The following is a 13,447-nucleotide window of genomic DNA, read 5'->3' as shown; positions in this document are numbered from 1 at the left end:
TCACAGTTTCAGCCTTCCCTAGGAACGGCGTCTTAAACCAGTCAGTCTGGAATTATCTGGTTAGCACGAGGTGACATAATCTGTCTGATCAAAGCCTGCTCTCCCCTCAAGGAAAGACGACCTTGCCACTAATGAAGAGCTCTTTGAGTCTCACCTCCTCGCCCCATCCTCTTCTGCCTGTAAACGTCTCTTATTTTGTACAGCTCCTGGGAACTCTTTTCTATTTGCTAGTTGGGATGCTGTCTGATCCACGAATAATTGAATAACGCCAATAAGATCTTTAAATTGACTCCACTGAATTTTGTTTGTTTGTTTGTTTTTAACAGCCCGGATGAAGCACAGTGGTTAAAAGAATGGGCTTGGTTTTCAGTCTGGGTTCAAATCCTGTCTCCATCACTTCTTAGCCGAGTAACCTTGGGAAACTCTCCTAAGCTCTTGGGGCCTCAGTTTCCTCCTTTGTAAAATGGGACTATGACTAGACCCCTGGAGAAGGAAATGGCAACCCACTTCAGTATTCTTGCCTGGAAAATCCCATGAATGGAGAAGCCTGGCGGGGTATAGTTCAAGGGGTGGCAAAGAGTCAGACACAACTGAGCTCCCAGTACGTGCGATTAGACACCCACCTCACAGAGTGAGTAGCACCAACACAGTAGCGGACGTGAAAAAATAAAACAGTTCGAAGCTGAACAAACGTTAGAGAATGGTGGGACACAGACAAGACCTGAGTGGGATGCCAAACACAGCAGTACAATGGAAGGTTAATCAGTTACAGCAAGGCAATTGGATTCTCCACCGCTATGGCAGCGGGAAACCCTTTTTTATTTTTAAAATGATTCTCTTTCAAAGAGGGGCAATGCACCAACTGGAAAGACTGCGTACTCTGGGTTCAGACTGCATGTGGACACTGGGCAGGGGCACCCCCTCTCTGAGCCTCACTTTCCTCCTCTGGATTAAAATGCACCGTCCTTGCAGGGGTCCCCTCAGGGTGAGGTGACACAGGGGCTCAGGCCCCTGCCCACCCTCTGGCCCGACTCAGCCTCCCCGAGGCGGGGCTTCCCGGTTTGCTTTTGTGTCCGGGTTGTCACGGGAGTGGGAGTTTGGCTCAGGAGCTCAGGTGGCTCCAGGCCATTAAGGGAATGTTGCTGTTTGTTTACTGCTCCGAGGGCTCAGCCTGCGTCCTTCTCTTCTGCTTTCTGCACACGGAGAGGAAGGCGCAGCCTTCCGTGCCAGGAAGCAATCAGGATTCCTGGCTCCCCTGCCTTCCTCTGGCTGACCAGAAATAGGGCTCAGGGGGCTGCTCCAGGGAGAGGCAGGGCTTTGATCTCAGAAGAACCTGGACTGATTCTGTCCCATACATTTTATGTATGCTTTTGAACTGTGTTGTTGGAAAAGACTCTTGAGAGTCCCCTTAACTGCAAAGAGATCAAACCAGTCAATCCTAAAGGAAATCAACCCTGAATCAACTGGAAGGACTGATGCTCTGACACTTTGGCCACCTGATGCAAAGAGCCGACTCATTGAAAAAGACCCTGATGCTGGGAAAAATCGAGTGCAGGAGGAGGAGGGGGTGACAGAGGATGAGATGGTTGGATGGCATCAGTGACTCAATGGACATGAGTATGAGCAAACTCTGGGAGATGGTGAAGGACAGAAGACCCTATCGTGCTGCAGTCCATAGGGTTGCAAAGAGTAGAACAGACTTAGCGACTGAACAACATACATTTTAAACCACATCCTCTTAGGCAAGTGCCTTCAACCTCTGATCCTACGTTTTGATCTTTCAAATGGAGATAACAATAGCCCTTACCTTTGTTACAGGGGTGCCTTTCTTGCGCAGAGTCAGGGTGTCTTCTATTCTTGTTCTTACAGATGAAGATGGGCCTGGAGTCATCTTCTGACCAGTGAGTCCACTAGCAGGAGCAGAGCCAGGTCTTCTCCATCACAGCTCTCCGCAGGCTCCAGGGAGTGCGGCAGGACGTGTGCACTTGACAATGTCCACCGAGTGCTTGACACACAGCACATGCTCACAGAGTGCTAATTCCTGCTCCTCCAAATCTCCAGCGCAGGTCTGAGATGGCCCAGAATGTCTTTGGACACCATGGTCATTGTTGCCTTCTGCTCAGCCCCTTCCAACATCCCAAGGGCTTCAGGTTTCCTTCCCCCAGGGCAGCCCCATGAGGTCTTGTCACCTTGCACTGGAGGAAACTCAGCAAGGAGACTCTCATCAAGGCAGAGCTGCTGGGTGATAGCAACTGTATCCTCTTCATCTGCTTCCCATCCATCATTCATTCATTCAACAAGTATTTAGTGAGTGTGTACCATGTGCTCTGGCCGTAAAGTAGTTAACAGGACAGATCATCTTGGCCTATGGAGTTTATTGTCTAGATGGGAGAGAGGGACATGAATAAATGAATTAACAACACAAGGATTTTTTTAATAACAAATTTACAGCCCAGGCTCCAAGCATTTCTGCTGCCCCCCCCCCCCACCCGAGTCTCGGGAGTGTCAGCATTTTCTGGAAAAGCCCATCTTTCTAAAGCCTCAGCTCCTCTGGACAGTCACCCTAAACTGAACTTCTCAAGAGTGTCCAGCAGGAGCGCTGTTTCCACCAGCAGATCTATGGATCCGCTTTCTTTTTTTTGCCATGCCTTGTGGGTTGTAGGATCTTAGTTCCCCAACCAGGGATTGAACCCATGCCCTAGGCAGCGAAAGCTTGGAGTCCTAACCACTGGACTGCCAGGGAGTTCCCTGGATCTGCTGTTGATCCAGGTGGGCATGGTGGGTGTTGGTGAAAAACAGATTTGTTCCCTCCTCCTCCTCTCTGGACTTCCTATTTCCTCGACCCTCAAAGACTTTTGTTGTTGTTCGGTCACTCAGTCGTGCCTGACTCTGGGCGAGCCCATGGACTACAGCATGCCAGGCTTCCTTGTCCTTCACTCTCTCCTGGAATTTGCTCAAACTTATGTCTATTGAGTTGATGGTGCCATCCACCCATCTTATCCTCTGTTGCCTTGGAGGGCAGGAGATGCCCAGATAAGCTCCAGAGGACAAGAAGACGGGCTGTGCCTGGGGTTTGGGTCATGGAGGGGTAGCACTGGAAGGCCCTTGGTGACTGCAGATACCCAGAGAAGACGAATCTCAAACACAGGTGTCTCTCTTGGAATTCAGGGAGCCCAGGGCATTTTCTACCCTGCACTGCTCTCCCCCGGCCATCTCATTTGCTAAAGGCATAGCTTCTGGCCAGCAGCCCAGTCTTGGGGCCAGAGGGAAGATACCTTCAAGGAGGTGGCAGACCTGCCTCTCTGCCGCTCCTGACTGGTGGGGACAGAGCAATGGCCTGGGGTTTAGAAGACCTGGCTGCAGGCTCAGTGACTCCTAGGGTCATTACTGCAAAGAAACGTAAATCACTGTGAGATGCAGAAGCCGTGTTCATTTTAGAGGGATCGTGTGAGGACTTGCAGCTTTCCCATAGTCTGGTTATGAGGCTACGGGGAACTGAAGTTGTAGACAGAATTCCACCCCTACAGTGACATTTATTAAGCAACAATTATAAGCGAGCAGGCCCCGAAGAGTTCATGCAACATGATATTAATTCAGGAAGTCTTACAGACTTTCTGGTAGCTGGTAAGGTTCCACCTTCCACTTCAGGGGGCACCGGCTCGATCCCTGATTGGGGAAACAAGGACCCACACTGCTATGGGGTGTGGCCAAAATTTTAAAAAAAAAATCAGTAAATCTTAGACAGAGGTAAGACTATTCCAGAGCCACATTCTGCGACTATTAAGAGTCCCCATCAGGCAACCAGAATCTCCCTACATCGGCGGCCAGATACAGAGTTCATCCAGAGAGCTCACCCCCTCTTCATGCCGGGGGAGGGAGCATCTCTAAAATGTTTTAGCCAAGCTACATACGCTCAATACCAGCGACTTCATCAACAAGTGCCTGTTTCTAGCATCCATTAAGCTGGCTGACAAGCCACTGATTTCACCTCTGAAAACCCACTAATTTTTAAGTCATTATGCAAATTAGCAAAATCTCTGGTGTTGATCAACACCGAAGGTAAAGCTCTTGTCCAAGTGGCTGCTGGAGCCAGCGAGGACTTCTTGGAAAGGATGCCAGCTGGACCGTGAATTCCAGATTAAAGCAACTGAAAACTACTCTGGAACTGCAGCTTCGACAGGAACACGGGTTCCTACCCCATCATCGTCTCTGAAATGCCTTTAGCCTTGACTTCTGGAGTCATGGTGGCAAGCTCCTGCCAGCACCCCCAGTGGCTCTCTCCAGGTCCCCATCTCCAAGGCCACTCCTGCCCCAGACACTTGTCACAGACTCTGGCTCTGGGGGCAGAGCCTTGGGCAAGGCTCTTCCAGGCTCCCTGCGGACCAGTCTGGGCATTTTTCAATACCTGCCTTTCTTCCTTCCTCCCCCACCCCGGTGGTGATATTACTGACGTGTACCACTGTATTCGCTTTGAACTCTGGTGGCCTCGCCTGAGGCTTGAAGCAGGGATTTGGTTCCCAGCCCAGAGACTGCAGTTGGGTCTCAGCAGTGAGAGCAACAAATCCTAGTCACTAGATCAGTGGGGCTTCCCAGGTGGCGATAGTGGTAAAGAACCCACTTGCCAGTGCAGGAGACATGAGACGTGGGTTCGATCCCTGTGTTGAGAAGATCCCCTGGAGGAGGGCACAGCATCCCACTCTAGTATTTTTGCCTGGAGAATTCCATGGACAGAGGAGCCTGGTGGGCAGCAGTCCACAGGGTCGCAAAGAGTTGGACACGACTCAGCTCGTGCACAAACAAAAAACAAACTAGTGGTCAGCATAAAGTCCCTGGCCCTTCAGCTTTGTAGAAAAAAAAATCCCACAAAGACAGAAAGGAGTGAAACAAGTAAAGTGCTTATTAGGAGGAAAAAGAGTATAGTATGTGTGGCTGGACACACGGGTGGACTCAGAGAGCCGCGCCCTCATGGAGGTAGTCTGAGTCACTTATATGCAGCATTTGTGGCAGGTTTCCTTTGGCCAATCATCCGGCTTTGCCCGGCTCTGAGTCCGTGTTTGGTTCATCTCAGGATCCTCCCATGTGTGCCTGCACGTCTCTCAGCCAAAATGGATTCCACCAAAGAGGCCTATGGGTAGGTAGACTTAGCATCACTCCCCTTTTGACCTCCTAGGAGCCTTTCTGTGCAGGTGTAGTCAGGGAATGAGAATGTAGTCTCTTTCTCCTGACTCTGAGAATGAGATGTATGTGGTCTTGTATCTTCTATCCAGGCAGGGCCCAGCCTCCTTTTTTGACTCTCTTGCTATTCTTGTCTCAGAGTATCGATCTGAGGGATCGATACAGGGAATGAAATCTCCAGTTGCTTTACCCTGGGGGCCCATCTACCTCCTGCCTCCATTTCAGGTGTACAACATAATGATTCAATATTTGTATATATTGTGAAGTGATCACTGCAGTAAGTCTAGTGAACATTCATCAACAGTTACAATTCTTTTCTTGTGATGAGAACTTCTAACACTTACTCTCTTAGCAACTGTCAAATACGCAACATAGTATTACTAACTATATGTCACCATACCTTTCATCCAAAGACTTACTAATTTTACAAACGGGAAATTTGTACCTTTTGATGCCCTTTGCTCATTTCTCCCACCTCTCAACACCTCTCAACTCTCAACACCCCCACCTCTGGAAACCACTGATTTCTTCTCTGTATCCATGAGCTCAGTTTTGTTTGTTTAGACTCCACACATAAGTGAGATCACAGAGTATTTGTCTTTCTCTGAATTATTTCACTTAGCACAGTGCCCTCAAGGTCCATACGTGCAGTAGTAAGTGGCATAGTAGTAAGTAGTAAGTAGTAGTAGTAAGTAGTAAGTAGTAAGTGCAGTAGTAAGTGGCACTTCCTTTCTTTTAAAATTAACTTATTTATCTTTTGGCTGCTCTGGTCTTCGTTGCTATTGTGCGGGCATTCTCTAGTCGTGGCATGCATAGGCTACTCTTAGTTGCCATACGTGGGCTTCTCAGAGGGATGGTGTCTCTGGTTGTGGAGCACAGGCGCTAAGCATACAGGCTGAGTTGTCCCCAAGCAAGTAGGGTCTTCCTGGACCAGGGATTGAACCTGTGTTGTCCCCTGTGTTGGCAGGTGGACTCCTATCCATGGGACACCAGGGAAGTCCAAGATTTCCTTCTTCTTATGGCTGAATAATATTCCATTTCGTGTGTGTGTATGTATGTGTGAGAGAGAGAGAGAGAGAGAGAGATGACAATAAAGAAAATGTGACACATATATATATCTCACATATTAGTATCACATTTTCTTTATCCATTCACTCATTGATGGACACTTAGATTGTGTCTAAATCTTGGCTATTGTAAGTAATGCTGCAAGGAACATGGGGGCGCAGAGATCTTTTCCAATCAATGTTTCTGTTTCCTTCAGATAAATACCCAAATATGGAATTGCTGTATTCCTGGGTAGTTTTTATTTTTTGAGGGCCTCCACACTGTTTTCCAAAGAGGTTGCATCCAATTAGACTCCCACCAATATCGCCAGAGGGTTCCCTTTTCCCTACATTCTCTGTCACCAACAGTTGCAGTTTCTTGTCTTTTGGGTGATAGCCACTCCGTCCTGGTTTTGATTTGCATTTTCCTGATGATGAGCGATGTTGAGTATCTTTTCATGTACCTGTTGGCCATCCATAAGTCTTCTTTGGAAGACTGTGTGTTCAGATCCTCTGCCCATTTTTAAATCAGAGTCTTTGTTCACACCTTTCATTTTGGCAACAGCAGTCCTGCCAGCCAGTTGGGCTTCCCTCTGTCAAGAGGTGATAGTTTCTCCTCCAGAGGCCTCCATCTCAGAGTGCTTATCCTTGGGATAATGTGTCTGTCTGCTGCTGGAAGAACCAAGCCTTATCCCCAACACTCTTGTTCAACTGGTCATTTGTTCATTAACAATTTGCGGCGTTATTTTCCATGGGTCAATGATGGTGCTAGTGTTAATTTTCTGTCTCTCCAGTTAGACCATTTGCTGCACCCTCTGTGCCTAGTACATCCTGGTGCTCAGGAAATATCGAACTAGCGTGTGGATGAATGGTAGGAGAGAAAAACTTGGTTCAGGGCTGTGGCTGCCTGAGCAGAAGCATGGCTGCAGCAGAAGCGTGGCCTCTCCCTGATGTTTCCTTGGCCCCTCTATTTAATGCTCCTCCCAGGCTGGGTTAAGCCTTGAGAGAGAGGATGAATTAACTGCAAGGCTTCTTGCTCTGACTGAGTGCCCTGCAAGAGTGACTTCAGTTAGCTGATTGCCAGAGCGAGAGGTACTTTTCCTTGCCTGATTCCCCCGGGATTCTGAAAAGCTGAGACCTGGTGACACTGCAATGGATAGAGGGAGATAGAGGAAAAGAAATGAAAAGGGCAGATGGAGAGAGCGAGTCAGAGCCAACTAATATCTGCTGCGAATTTCCCTCCATGTCAGCCAAGCTTGGAGGGAGACTTACAGATTGAGGGCTGAAAAATAACCAGGCCCTGGCCTTTAAGGAACTTGGAATCTGGACCAGGGGCCAGCAAACTCCAACCAGTGGGCTGACTCTGGCCCATGGATTGCTCTTGTAAATAAAGTTTTATTGGAACACAGCCATGCTCATTCATTTGAGTACTGTTTACGGCTGAGTTCCAGGCTTGCCAGGTGGCACTAGTGGTAAAGAACCCAGCTGCTGGAGACATAAGAGATGTGGGTTCAACCCCTGGATTGGGAAGATCCCCTGGAGAAGGGAATGGCAACCCACTCCAGTATTCTTACCTGGGAAATCCCATGGACAGAGGACCTGGCAGGCTACAGCCCGTAGGGTTGCAAAGGGTCAGACACGACTGAAGCAACGTAGCACGCATGCACGCATGGCTGCTTTCACTCAATGACAGCATTGAGTACTTGCAACAGGAATTGTATGTGGCCATCAAATCTAAAACACTGACAGTCTGGCCCTCTACAGGAAAAGTCTGCCAGGCCCTGGGCGAGAGCCCAGGCAGACATGCAGTCAGATAGAGAAGCAGAGAGAAGCGTGAGGGAAGTGAAAGTACGTGCAGCTGGAAAACTGGGGACAACAGGACACACCTGCCTTGTGACATGATGCGGGGGCCAGCAGTTCCCCAAATATCCCACTTGCCATCCTTTGCCAGGACAAAACCCCACTATCCAGAGCCTGTTCCTTTGGCATGATCAATGCTTTTGAACATGCCCCTGGGGAGGGTTGTTCACTCTCAACTCACACCCTGACCGTGGGTTAGCTGACGACATTGCGCAGGAGGAGACAAGGCTGCCAGGGCTTTCTAGAAGTCTGGAAGAAGGGAGAGGGAAAGTCAGCAGCATTGTAAGCCAAAGCAGCCATGTTTATCAGAGATGAGCCTGCTGCTAGAGTGTCTCTGAGACTGGGGTTTCTGAAAGGTGGGGTCGCAGGTGTGATTTAGGGGTCACTTGCCCCCTAAAAGTAGAGCTACCCTTTCTCCTCCCCTCCCAAACCTTACAGAGTGTCTTTGCACATGCAGGTGTGTAGACACCCAGATCTGCACACGTGTGCACACATGCATACATCCAGTGCACTAGTGTGTGTTAGGGATGTGTTCACATTTTGTCTCAGAGGTAGTGGTGGGTGAACTTTATATATTTTGGGGACCCACTTCATAGTCAACAAAAGTCTGCAATGCAGCTGACTCATTAGAAAAGACCCTGATGCTGGGAAAGATTGAAAGCAGAAGGAGAAGGGGGTGGCAGAGGATGAGACGGTTGAATGGCATCACTGACTCAATGGACATGAGTTTGAGCAAACTCCGGGAGATGGTGAAGGACAAGGAAGCCTGGCATGCTGCAGTCCATGGGGTTGCAGAGTTGGACACGCCTGAGCAACTGAACAACTTTAAGACAAAGATTTCAAAATTATCAATACAAATTTAGGTATACAAGTACATATGTTTTCAGAATTTTAAAAATGGACAAATACCAGAAACATCACAAAAACTAGAAAATTCATATATATTTTATAACTCCCTGATATCATTGAAAATGAGTTTTGTACTCTTTTGGGGCTGCTGTAAACTTTGACAGCCTCTTCAATCCTCTATTTAAAAAAGAAAAATGCATCCCTATGTTCATAGAAGCACTATTCACAATAGTCAAGACATGAAAACAACCTACATGTCCATCAGCAGATGAATGGACAAAGATGTGGCAAGTATGTACAATGGAATACTATTCAGCCATAAAAAAGAATGAAGTCATGCCATTTTCAGCAACATGACAGACCTACAGATTATCACACCAAGTAAAGTCAGTCAGAAAGAGAAAGACAAATACCACAGGACAGCATTTATATGTGGAATCTCAAATATGACAGAAAGGAACATACCTATGAAACAGACTCACAGACATAGAGAACAGCTTTGTGACTGCCAAGGGGGAGGGAGGCTGAGGTTAGCCGGCACAAAGTATTATATATACAGATCGAATGAACAGCAAGGTCCTACTGTATGGCATGGGGGACTACTTTCAGTATCTTGTGATTAAACCATAATGGAAAAGAATTTTTAAAAAGAATGTATGTACATATATATGTATAACTAAATCACTTTGCTATACAGCAGATATTAATACAACATTGTAAATCAACTATACTAAGATGCATAAAACAGGACTTCATGCAGGCATTTGCTGCTTAGCATGGCTTTGCATACGGGTCCTATGGATACAGGAATTCTGATCAGTTCAAGTTTGCATGTATTCCATCACAAAAAGAAGAAGAATATACAGTGTACTTGGAGTGATATATGTTGCAGATTTGGGCATATGCTGCATTATCAAACTTAGGCCCAAACAGAGAAATAAAGAAAAACTTTTTGACTAGGTGTCAATGAGAACTGAATCCAACTACAGAATACATGTCTGATGATTAGAAGAATCCTTCATGTTCATTTCCAAGAGTAATTCCTGACTCTTATACCTCTCCAATCTTGTTTCCTATGACCCACACATTTCCGGCATGCAAGGCACCAGAGAACACAATGAGGTGGTTCAGCCCAACCACAGGCCTCACCCCTCCACGTCCTGACTCAGTGGGAGTTGGCACCTGGCAGCAGAGTGATTTCTGGAGGCCGCTGCCAGGCCAGGATAGCTAACATTAAACCGTCTATGAGACAGTTGTTATTCAGTCGCTAAGTCGTGTCCGAATCTTCGCAACTCCATGGACTACAGCACGCCAGTCTCCTCTGTCCTGCACTATCTCCTGGAGTTTGCTCAGATTCATGTTCATTGAGTCGGTGATGCCATCCAACCATCTCATCCTCTGCCACCTCCTTCTCCTCATGCCCTCAGTCTTTCCCAGCATCACGGTCTTTTCCAACAAGTCGGCTCTTCGCATCAGGTGGCCAAAGTTATTGAAGCTTCAGCATCAGTCCTTCCTATGAACACTAGGGATTGACTTCCTTTAGGATTGACTGATTTGATCTCCTTGCAGTCCAAGGGAGTCTCAAGGATCTTCCCCACCACCAGAGTTCGAGAGCTTCAATGCTAAAACTGAAGCTCCAGTACTTTGGCCACTTGATGTGAAGAGACAACTTATTGGAAAAGACCCTGATGCTAGGAAAGATTGAGGGCAGGAGGAGAAGGGGGTGACAGAGGACAAGATGGTTGGATGACATCATTGATTCAATGGACAGGAGTTTGTCCATTGGACTCAATGGGCATTGAGTCATTGAACTCAACGGACAAGGGAGAACTCCAGGAGATGGTGAAGGACAAGGAAGCCCAATGTGCTGCAGTCCATGGGGTTGCAAAGAGTCGGACATGACTAAGCAACTGAACAACAACAATGTATATACGGGTATGCGCCTACTTCTGTGTTTGCTGTGAACCTGCTTCTGTTATATTTTCTCTGAGTGTGTACGCATGCAGGTTTGGGTACATTCTGGAAGCTTTTCTACTTGTTGGTTTGTGCAAATGTGAGCTTTCCTAGATGAATGCCAAGTATATTTGCTGCAGACTTGCACATGCCAACTCAGTGCACGTGCCTCGCCCCCCCCCCCCAATCCCCATCCCCCAGGGAGATTCTGGAATCTCTGAGCCGTTCCCAGTCAGTTCCCCAAGCTGGGCAACTATTAGAGAGCACAGGCTTTGAAATCTGGAGAGCTGTTTTCACATACCAGTCCTGCCACTGACTGGCTTGGCAAGTGACTCCAGCCCCAGTTTTCTGATCTGTAAAATGGGGACACACTTCCCAGCTTCCCTGTGAGTAGCCTACACGGTAATGCTTGTGAAAGAGCTTGGTAACAGGCACCGTGCTGCGGCTCTGTTAGTTACGAGGATACCCTCCCCACTCCACATCCCAAAGACCTGACCCTTTCCAGGTGCTGAAACTGGAAGTAGCTCTGCATCTCTGAACATGCTGCCATGGCAACCACTGCCTCCTGCTCATATGTTAGCAGTGTGGGATGGGGCTCTGTCGCCCCATAACTGCTGGGCCTGGGTGTGGCAGAGAAGCAGGCTCATGGGAAGTCTCTACACCACCCTGCTCTTCCGAAGCGGTCAGGGAAGGATTCAGGGAGGCTGCTATCTTTGTTGCTTGTGTTCTGTCTCTTCTACCATGCTCCCTCCAGCAGCAGCTTGAGCAATATCTTTAAACTTTAGCACACCTGAAAATCAACTGGGCAGCTTTCAGAAATGCAGACACTTGTGCCAACCCCCAGAAAGTCTGCTTCAGTACATCTAAGAGGGTACTGGGCACCTGCATTCTTACTATGCTCCCTGGAACCATACATGCAAAAACTCGGCATCCTTAGTGTGGGAGCCAGGGCACGCCACTGCTTTTACTGCTGATCCCCACAACACAATCAGATACTTCATTCATTCACTTATTCACTCACCAGTGTATTTGCATAATCAATTATCCATTCACCCACTCACATGTAAATAATCATTCCCTCATTTGTCTTCTTACTTATTTAAAGACATCTATTAATGTCTTAAGCTCTGGGAAATGAGGAAAGAATTAAGGATGTATTCCCTGCAGCCCAGCAGGAGGTTCCAGGCACTGTTTTTCAAATTGTAGCAAAATGAATTTAATGGATTCACTAGCATATTTTAAAAAGTGAAGACAATAGGCTGTAATTGAAAATATTACTGTGCACAGCAGTTAGCAAGGACAAACAGTGTCTGGGAAACCTTCACATTCCGTGTACACCCGGGTGTGGGTATGGCTTTCAGTGAGAAAGGCATTTTCCGCTGGGGGGCTGGGGACTGGAAATAAGTGACAATGTGGCATGCACGCCGGTTGCTGGGAGTGGGCAGTGCTGAGGGGGCAACACAGCTCAATCCCTCTGTCAGGGTGGCATTGAGAGGCTTCACGGAGAAGGTGACATTTGAACTGGGTCTTGAACCATGAGCAGGGGTTCTCCACTGAAGGAGGAGCAAGAGGATTGCAGGTAGAGCTAACAGTGTGTGCAAAAGTACAGAGGCGTGGAAAAGCAGAGGGAAGAGCCAGATGACCAGCGGGCCTGGAGCGTGGAAGGTGTGGCTGGAAACGGTGTGAGCAGAGGTGGAGAGTAAGAAAAGTCTGGATCCCCAAGGGCCTGAATACCAGGGAAGGTGCTCAGGTGTTAGAATGGTACCCTCTGGAGCCCCTGGGACGAGAGCAGGGACGTGACGTGGTCAGAGTGGCCGGCTGGAGAGACCGCACCAGCAAGGCTGGGCCAGGGAAGCCAGCAGATGACTGTGGCTGTTCTGTGGTGTGTTCTGTGGTCCTGGGGTGGGTTCAGACACTGCTCTGTGGTGTGAGGTGGTAGGTATCATTGCCAGGCAGTGGTCTGTGGCTGGGAGTTAAGGATATACTTGAGAAGAGTTTAGGAGGTGAAATAAACAGGACACACTGATTGGCCAGGGGAAGGGAACATTCGCAAGAGTACACAGTGATGCCTGGGGTCCTCTTGTGGGGAGCTGGGTGGATGGGAAAACCACCAAATCTCATCTCAGCAGGCTTCCCTAGTGGCTCAGTGGTAAGGAATCTGCCTGCCAATGCGGGAGATGTAGGTTCGATCCCTGGTCCAGAAAGATCCCCTGGAGGAGGAAATGGCAACCCACTCCTGTATTCTCGCCTGGAGAATCCCATGGACAGAGGAGCCTGGCGGGCTACAGTCCAAGGGGTCACAGACAGCGGGAAGCGGCTGAGCAGCTAAACTGATGTTGCCACCTGATTTCAGCATACACGCTCTCCCTGGGAAGTGGAGGTAGTTACTTAGCCCTCCAACTGACAGAGGAGTTTTATAGTCTTATAATTAAAAAAAGGTTTTAAAGTTGGTAAGAGAGGCTCATTACAGGAGGCATGATGGCAGTGTGGTGTCCACTAACCTCAATTCCCCTGTTCTCAACATCTGGACAATTATGCTCCCCCTCACTCCCCCACCCCACCCT

The 13,447-nt window shown here is 48.2% G+C and overlaps 2 protein-coding genes across 4 annotated transcripts in view; both read right to left on the bottom strand.

The window, feature by feature from the left end:
* Positions 1-13,447, bottom strand: part of ATG7 (autophagy related 7) — a 512,414-nt gene that overhangs the window by 480,099 nt on the left and 18,868 nt on the right. For all 3 annotated transcript variants that reach the window (XM_081526092.1, XM_081526109.1, XM_081526110.1), the window contains exon 3: positions 1,808-2,381. The gene's annotated coding sequence lies outside the window, so the exon portion shown is untranslated. The remainder of the gene's footprint in view (positions 1-1,807; positions 2,382-13,447) is intronic.
* The window catches only part of HRH1 (histamine receptor H1), a 199,576-nt gene that overhangs the window by 167,261 nt on the left and 18,868 nt on the right, over positions 1-13,447 (bottom strand). The window contains exon 3 of the mRNA XM_081526119.1: positions 1,808-2,381. The gene's annotated coding sequence lies outside the window, so the exon portion shown is untranslated. The remainder of the gene's footprint in view (positions 1-1,807; positions 2,382-13,447) is intronic.

Source organism: Giraffa tippelskirchi, chromosome 9 (assembly GCF_054371585.1).
Source record: "Giraffa tippelskirchi isolate mGirTip1 chromosome 9, T2T-mGirTip1v1.2.pri, whole genome shotgun sequence".
Taxonomy (NCBI): domain Eukaryota; kingdom Metazoa; phylum Chordata; class Mammalia; order Artiodactyla; family Giraffidae; genus Giraffa; species Giraffa tippelskirchi.
Note: the sequence above shows the minus strand (reverse complement) of the source record. Positions and strands in the feature narration are given on the sequence as shown.